The sequence below is a fragment of the Lampetra fluviatilis genome, chromosome 29, assembly GCF_964198595.1.
Source record: "Lampetra fluviatilis chromosome 29, kcLamFluv1.1, whole genome shotgun sequence".
In the NCBI taxonomy this organism is placed as follows: Eukaryota; Metazoa; Chordata; class Hyperoartia; order Petromyzontiformes; family Petromyzontidae; genus Lampetra; species Lampetra fluviatilis.
Window position 1 is genome coordinate 12,130,172 of NC_136303.1, and position 6,000 is coordinate 12,136,171.

Sequence of the window (6,000 nt, forward strand, 5' to 3'; positions counted from 1 at the left end):
CGCTATGTGAAAGACGACGTGAAAAAGGAAGATTTTTTATTTTGTAAGCCTCTTATAACAACTAAGGCAGCCGATGTGAAGAAACTTGTGGATGACTTATTCAAAGACAACAATCTTTCGTGAGATATGGTTTCGGACGGAGCTCCAGTCATGCTGGGAAGAAAGTCTGGTTTTGGTGCGCTAGTGAAAGCCGATGCACCACACATCATTGTTACGCATTGTATTCTGCACAGGCATGCGTTGGCAACAAAAACCTTGCCTCCAAAACTGACAGAAGTATTAAAAGTTGTAGTAGAATGCGTGAACTATGTGCGAAATAGTGCTCTGAGGCACCGCATCTTCAGTGAGCTGTGTAAAGAAATGGGCTCTGAATTCGAGGTACTTCTGTACCATTCTAACGTTCGGTGGTTATCCCGGGGACAGGTGCTGAATCGTGTTTTTGCCATGCGTGTGGAATTAGCCCTGTTTTTGCAAGAGCACCAACATTGTCATGCAGATTGCTTCAAAAATTCTGAGTTCATTCTCATTTTAGCGTACATGGCTGATATCTTCGCAGCTCTCAATCATCTCAATCAGCAGATGCAGGGCGGTGGAGTCAACATCATTGAAGTGGAAGAAAACCTGAAGGCTTTTCAAAAAAAGCTACAGTTATGGAAACGACGAACAGAGAACGATAACTTCGCAAACTTTCTCCTGCTGGACGACTATGTAAGTAAGATCGAAGATGTATCTGGAATCGGAGACATTTCTGTACCCGCGGAACTGAAGCAAGCAATTGCCACGCACTTAGATGAGCTTGCAAAGTCTCTCGACGGATACTTCCCTACAAGAGAGTCATATCCAGCATGGGTAAGACAGCCGTTCACGTTTAGTGTTGAGACAGCAGATGTCAATGATGAATACCTCGACGAAATCATTGAAATTCAGCAGAGCCAGGTTCAACAGCAACTCTTCAGAACAACAACGCTCTCAACGTTTTGGTGTCAACAAATGATAACGTACCCTGTTATTGCTAAGAAAGCCCTGGAGATTTTCATACCGTTTGTTACAACATATCTTTGCGAGCAATCCTTTTCGAGGATGCTGGACATAAAAACGAAGAAAAGGAACAGACTTTGTTGCGAAAATGACATGAGAGTGGCACTTGCCAAGGTGAAGCCGCATATTTCTGAACTGGTCTCTGAAAGGCAAAAGCAGAAGTCACACTGATTTCCAGTAAGTATTCATTATTTTGTTTTTGTGTGAAAATCATGTTTTGCTGGTTTTGTTCTTTGAACACAGTGATGTTGATGCACGGTTCATTTTGTGCACCAGTAAAACATATACCTATGTTTTGAATTTGAAAAAATCACATTTTATTTTTCCAATTAAGAAGGGTTCGGTGAATGCGCATATTAAACTGGTGGGGTTCAGTACCTCCAACAAGGTTAAGAACCACTGAACTAAACGTATGCAGTATATATTATTTTAAACGTACAGTGCTGCACAAATTAGATTGTGCCATGTCACACAGCAAGGGTTATAATTTGGGCCATAAATCGGGCGGAACGTTGCACAGCTCTCTCTCTCTGCTCTTGCTCTCTCGCCCTTCCGCGTGGGCGCTCCAGCAGCCTGAGCGCAGCCACCACCACCACGGCACGGGGACCGCGGCCGCGTTTACGCTCCCAGCTCTTTTGAAAACGTTTTCACCGAGAACGTCATGGGTTTAAAAGCCGCCTGCTGCTTTCTGTTCGCGCTCGCCACGCAACGTAAGTGATTGCGCCATGTCGTGGAGTGTTATCCCGTGACAAATGTCATCGGTTATTGTAAGTTTCATCGCTGTGGTGTATTATTGCTGCGCTACGATACGAACCCGGCGTCCCGATGTCGATTCCCGCTCACGGCTAACACCAGTGACGATTTTCTGAACCTGTCCTGGGCCTCCCTGAAGGTCGACTCAGCCTCAAATTAGTACCTGGTGCGGTGTGTAAACATCGCCACTGGGAGACAAAGGCGGTCGGGGTGGTGCTGGCCACCCACCCCCTCGTGTGCTGTGCCGGCCTTCATAGGTGCTCACTAACAGCACTTGCCCCAACAGTCTGTTAAGGCTACACGGGGGATCGTTGTCTTTGTCACACCTCAGCTCTGTGTTGCACCCTCAAAGACGAGTTGGGGTTCCTGTGCGTTTTCGGCAGCTCTGTTAAACAGCGTAAGATTATCAAATGATACTTCACGTTGGTTCAATTGTTGCAATCGGTTGTGAGCGGAACCGATATTCATAATCGGCGCGTTGTTGTACGCTCGTGCATCGCGAGACACTTTAATGTGTTCAGCTGTGCCACATTCTTACTCTGTCTGATGCCACACTTGGGCCAGATCGTTACTACAAATCTATTCTGAACGGTCATATGATTACGGTAATTAACTCTTGAATAGCAGTCTGAAAGAGGAAGTTCGTTTTGACAATTGGTCTGTGAAGATGAACCTTTTGTATGAATGGCACACGGTATTGCAAAATATTACTTCTCATATTACTCATTCGAGGGAACTGAAATGTTTAAAATTAAACCATTAGAGACTCGTCGAGCATGCTTGCGGAATTTCCCATTGGGGTCTCTGCGGGAAAACCACCGCTGTCTGCAATGTTCAATGTTTTATCCACGAATTTAATAACTTCCTACGTGAAAAAGTTAATCATCCCCTACGCGCTGAAGTTGTATACGTATTACAGCGATTACGTGATACTTGTGTTAACATTTGCAAAACTGAGTTGTAAATATGCCGGGTATATTGTAACCGATCAGCGAGAGAGCGAAGGTGGCTTGCGATTGCGATGGTTGTGAGTGCAAGTTAGGGGTAGACTCGGCTTCATCACCCCTTTGCGGTCATGAAAATAAGTACCACTTCGTAGGGAAGTTAAGTACATCTAAAAGTAGTACGAAATAAACTTCGTAATACTTTTGGCCAGCACCACGCCCGAGCGCCTTTGTCTCCCCAGTGGGGATGTTTACGCACCTTACTAGGTACTCATTTGAGGAGTCAGTGGGGGGTGGGGTGGCACGTGCTCCCCCAATGATCCGATCGAAATCCCTAATTTAGATCGGATCATTGGGGTTTATTAGTAATAAATCGGCATTTTGCGACCCCCCACTGCCACTGTGTAGCATATTATTATTACGTGCCGGGGACTCTATGAGATGATAGGACAATAGCCTGAGTCCATAATTGGCAATAATTAACGACAAAGCAGTTATAAGTGACTCACAGAATTGTGCACAGTTGCGTATACGGGACACGACTTCCCTGAAGGCATCAACACCTTCAGCGAGCGCGATGCCGATCACACAACGCCGTTCAAATTTGACCCTCACTTACTAACAACTCTTATCATTTTTCATTTCTGGAGGGGTTGCCCCGCCTACCTGAAAATCCTGGCTCCGCCATTGTCCACACCAATGTGGCAACAACAACCGCAAATCGCCACTAAGTGGCAGTCACGTTACCACGGTGCTTGTGCCAGGCTAGGTGCACGTTAAGGACCCGTGAAGTGCTGAACGCCTGCTGGCAGGAGGTCACAGTGACCATGGGTCGACTGACTGAGATGAGATGTGACACACCCGCACACACACGATATATGACCGGGAGGTTACTCGCCACCACATCTACTGCATAGCAACTCCTCCAGCGACGCTTCGTCTTCTCACGCTTCCTGCCCCTTGCCCTCCCGTCCAATAAACTCAAACATGTTTCCGCACGAGTCACTGTCAGTCTCCGCTTTAATTCTCACACTTCGCCTCTCCTCCTTCAACTTCGCACCGGCTCCTCGTTAACGACACCGCTGGCTTTTTTAAATACCTGACGCGCGTCGTTACATCTCTCCGTGGCCCTGCCTTACCTCATCATCATCATCTCGCCTCTCTCATCTCCCTCATCTCGTCCTCTTCGTTCCCAATAAACTCTCTGCCTCTCCTCCCTGTGCCCAATCCCGTTTCCAGTCCTTCTCCCTCCTTGTACCCGCCAATGGAATAAACTTCCCCTGTACATTGAGCAGCACCACCATAGACTCAACACTACACCATAGACTCAACACAGCCCATAGACTCAACACTGCTCATAGACTCAGCACTGCACCATAGACTCAACACTACACCACAGACTCAACACAGCCCATAGTCTCAACACAGCCCATAGACTCAACACTGCCCATAGACTCAGCACCGCACCATAGACTCAACACTACCCATAGACTGAGCACTACACCATAGGCTCAAAACAGCCCATAGACTCAACACTGCACCATATATTCAACACTGCACCATAGACTCAGCACTGCCCATAGATTCAGCACTGCACCATAGTCTCAACACTGCCCATAGACTTAACACTGAACCATAGACTCAACGTTGCCCCTACACTCCTTCCCATCCCTCCCCGATATCCCTTTCGTGAGCCCCAAATACCCCTCGATTGCTCTCACTCATTCCTCAATCCTTGTAGCACTCCCTCTGCCCAACGAAATAATTCCACTCTGCGATTGTTGTGTAAGCTATGTCAAGCACCTTCAGTGAAAGCGCTCTATAAATATACATTCGATTGTCACCAAACCTTGTCATCAACTTCCTTCCTAATGAGAAATAGATAATCCATCTGTTGTTGCTGCTTCCGGAATCTTACACAACATGAGTAAAATTTAAAGAACAACAATGTAATTTTCTTCATTGTGTGAGCTAACGTCGTCGTGATGTCCATCATCCTTCTCACATGGTAAAGCATATCAAGAAATACAAACTTGCCACTTTGAGATTGGTTCATGATGTTATCTCCCTCACCTGATATGCAGGAGGATGTGGGTTCGATCCCGACCCTGACACCTGCTGTATATTTGGAGTTTGTATGTTCTCCCCGTGGTTGCGTGGATTTTTCTCCAGGTCCTCCGGTTTTCACTCCACATTTAGACTCAACGTGCTTTTAAATTATTAGCCCCTTCGTTGAGCTATCATTTATGGACAGGTCGCTTCTGGGAAAAAGAGCTATACATCTCAGTGGGTCTTACATGGTAAAATAAAACAAAGTAAATCGTGATTCCCTATCTTCTAGTCCACATAGCCGGTCTCGCAAGCAACGACCACCTCCATTACAAACTCGCGAGCATTCCCTCCAAAGCGATGTGCGACGGTTAACTATCTAATGCAACAACCCATGTGCAACTAGCGTGGTTGGCTACGTACAGTCTGTTCTCCCATAATGCGTCTTGTTGTTTTCATAACGCGAATTGGATGTGACGTGATTAAAGTACATTTTTTATTACGCGGATGCAAATTGGATATAACACGATCGAGTGAACAGAACTACTTCACGCGAGTTGGAATAAGCGGTCGTACGGCTGCCTCGGCGTAGCATCACACAAGGCATTGGGATGCTGCTGGATGCTTCTAGATGCTACCCCCACACCTCAGTTTTGTTCAGCCTGCGTATGCATCTCACGTGTTATCACGCACACATCGACTTACACACACACAGACATCGACCCACACACAAACACATCAACCTAACACACACACATCGACTCCCACATACATAGACTCACACACACATCGACCTACACGCACACACATATGGACTTACACACATTGACTAACACACACACACATGGACTTACACACACACACATGGACTCATGCACACACATCGACTCATGCACACACATCGACGTACAGACACACAGAGACTCACACACACACTCACACACACACACATGGACTTACACAAACATGGACTTACACACACATACATCGACATACACACAACAACCAACAACAACCGCCATTCGCCACTAAGTGGCGGTGACGTCACCACGACGCTTGTGCCAAGCGATGTGCACCTTGAGGCTACGTGAAGTGTAGAACGCCCGCTGGCAGGAGGTCACGGGGCAGACCCAGATGCCACAGGTCGACTGACTGAGACGACTGGCTGATGCACCACCTGTGCCCCCGACTGTGCCAACTTGCTGTGCTTTAGCCA